This window comes from Genypterus blacodes, unplaced genomic scaffold, assembly GCF_046128005.1.
Source record: "Genypterus blacodes isolate CSIRO-AG114 ecotype Tasmania unplaced genomic scaffold, CSIRO-AGI_Gbla_v1 ptg000129l_1, whole genome shotgun sequence".
Classification (NCBI taxonomy): domain Eukaryota; kingdom Metazoa; phylum Chordata; class Actinopteri; order Ophidiiformes; family Ophidiidae; genus Genypterus; species Genypterus blacodes.
In genome coordinates this window covers 808,309-811,323 of record NW_027466931.1, presented here as the reverse complement: position 1 = coordinate 811,323, position 3,015 = coordinate 808,309, and the positions used below count along the sequence as shown (strand labels likewise).

Sequence of the window (3,015 nt, the reverse complement as noted above, 5' to 3'; positions counted from 1 at the left end):
GGACACTGCATGTTTCCATATGATCTCCATGTTTGCCATCTCAGAATGGACACATCCTTGATCTAAATGAATGAGCTTTGTCCATTTGTCATGGGGCACGGCCACTCAATTTTGGCAGCCAACCATAGCAAAACAGTAAAGGAAATCCACAAAACAAGGTCAAATCTGTTCTGCTTAGTTCAGATATGCTACATAGAAGATGTCATTAATAATATGAGCTTAAATTGTAGGAGAAGACATAAAAAACTGAAAATTAAGTTAAATAAATAGCCGATAAATAACTAAATAAATAACTAAATATATAAACTGTACATATATATTTATATACGTATGTATATAAGTATATAATACTGATGATAAGTCTTGGCACACATATCATGAAATTACGTATGTGGTCAAACCAGTACATTACATTACATTACGAGCATTTGGCAGACGCTTTTATCCAAAGCGACTTACATTACATTACATTACCACCCTTCGCAGAGGGGGGAGCAATTGAGGATTCGGTGCCTTGCTCAGGGGCACCTCGGCAGGGGCTCGAACCAGCGACCTTCCAGTTCCCAAGCAGAAGCTCTACCCACTGAGCCACTGCCTCTCCAGTAGCGTGTGTGACGTTTGTGTTGATTCCTGTGGCACAGAGGAGCTTTAGAGACCTTTGAGTCTGCGATCAACTTACACGTGTATTCGTATTTGCTGATATCACACCAAGGTAATGGATCCCTGTTCTTCTGAATAATAAAACACTTGCATTCATTTCATCATAAAAACTGGGACAGTGAACCATTAAATAAACAGTACAAACATACTTTTTTGGTATTCTAAACAAGTCACGTCAGGATTGTTGGAAAAATTTAAAATCTCACAATACAAAAAGATGAAGTGAGCAAACAGGTCAGATCTATGAAATAACATGATGTATATTTGGTGTCACCTTAAAAACCCCTGTCAACATCCTCAGCTTTATAGAAACTGATGTTCCTTCAGGGCCATTTGATTTGATTGATTTGTTAAATACACACGTTTTCTGTTTCTGTTCCTCAGATGCACAATGTCCACTTAAGTGGACATTTCAGTAACTCCTTAAATAATTGGTGTAATGTTTATGCCTAAAGATAAATAAAAACACTTGGGAAAAAAATCCTGACTGGGGCTTTCATAATTCATGCATGAAAGGGCTAAAGAGTTTTTCTTTATCCTCTCTGGTATTTTTGTTTCCACGTCCTCCACCATCTTCAGTTGTGTCTCTATATTTTGTACATGTGGCTTGACATTTGACTGTTTTTCTCTTCTTGCAGAGACTTTTGTGATTTCTCAAGCTTGGATGTGAAAATGGTGTTTTCTATTTCCTTCTCCTCTGCCTCAAGCCTCCCCTGGTTCTTCAGTGCCTTATTCTCGACCTCCTTCAGGTCATCCTTCACTGGTTCTATCTGATCCTTCAGTTTCTTCTTTAGGTCCATCAGTATATTAACCATATTTACCTAAAGCATTGAATCTTCCTTATTCTGCTGTAATTCTTTACATTATAATTTTTCTTCTCCAAATCCTCAATTTTCTGTCCTTCCGTCATGGCCTCCTCTCTCTCTCTTCACCTCTCAAAGGTTGATGTTCCGTCTCGTTATGTTGAGTTGTTGTCTTCTCTCCTTCCAGCTTCATCCTCATGGTTCATCTCAGTTGTGCCTGTGTGAGTACAGAAGCAGGAACCCTCAGTAATTTACATTTAACACAACATCAAAACACGTTTAAGTTTGAAATCTTTGAAAATAAAAATATTGTGGACTGGAAAGACTTGAGTCATCACGGAACCTATTGTTAACATCATCAGGATTACCGCAGATAATACCAGATCCACTTAACACATGCAAAGCAATGTTATTTTTGTTTCCTAAATCGAAAAATCTTGAGCATAATACCTGACCATAATGTCACCTGAGGTGTTAAAGCAACAATTTACCAAAAAGGCTCGAAGATAAATATTTCAGAAGACACACAGAAGCAACTGTGCAGTGGAACACATATACTTAGATTGTAAAATGACTATAAAATACGGCCAGCAAAAATTATTTTCAACCTTATAATATTAAAAAACTGTATTTTTAATTAGCTATGTATGTCATATTAGTTGTAACTACATTACAACCCAATCTATCTTTATCTTTATTTCATGTGTTGACACTAAAGAACTTTTACAAGCAAGCTAGCATGTAACTCACGTGTTTCTCCTCACATTTTCAACTTTTCATTGGAATCTATTGTAGTAAAATAAATCTAAATATTCTGAATTTATTCTCGAAATGTCTTTTAAATTTTTCTGTGGCCCTAATAACCCATCACATAAATCTGTATCAGATTAAATCCATTCCAACAATCCAATCCTAAAACAATGGATTTTTGAGTTTGGAATCAATTAGTGATTTACTGAGTTTGCTTTTTTTCCATTTCCATGCACCAATCACAGCCGCAGCAAGTCAAACCATACAGACAACAATCAAAGCAAGTCCAATGGATACACCAGAACATGAGGAAGCAATGAATGCATCACCTGAAACACAGAACAATGTGGGGTTTAGAGAAAACTACACCTCGGCTACCTCAAGCTAAGAAGTCAAAGAAATCATTTCTTACCCTAAATGAAAACAGGCGTCTGCAGAGTTTGGGTGATGTTGTCCTGTTGTAGCCTACAGGTGAATGTGTTGGCGTGTTTGTTGTCCACAGTTACTGAGCTGCTGACAGTATAGAGACCATCAGGACCTCTGAGCGTCTCTGTAGGTCCAGCAGAGACGATGTTTCCCTCAGCGTCCAGCCAAAGCACCTCCGGCTCTGGATACCAGCCTGCAGATTTACACTCTAATAATACTCCATCCGCGCCTTTGATGATCTCAATGACGGTAGATGAGACAGAACCTGCAGATAAGACAGAGATCGATCATAAAGATTCTGGATTCTGATATCAGCACAGAGCAAATCAGGGCTACATTGTGCTGGAATGTTCCTCCACTTTCACTTTACTAACTA

The 3,015-nt window shown here is 37.9% G+C and overlaps 1 long non-coding RNA gene across 1 annotated transcript; it reads right to left on the bottom strand.

Annotated features, from left to right (window-relative positions):
- Positions 1 to 1,593: 1,593 nt before the first annotated feature.
- On the bottom strand, positions 1,594 to 3,015 carry LOC143010644 (uncharacterized). Its single transcript, XR_012964825.1, has 3 exons — positions 2,626 to 3,015; positions 2,420 to 2,542; positions 1,594 to 1,680 (listed from the first exon to the last, which is right to left on the bottom strand). It is a non-coding gene; the product is annotated as an uncharacterized LOC143010644 (long non-coding RNA).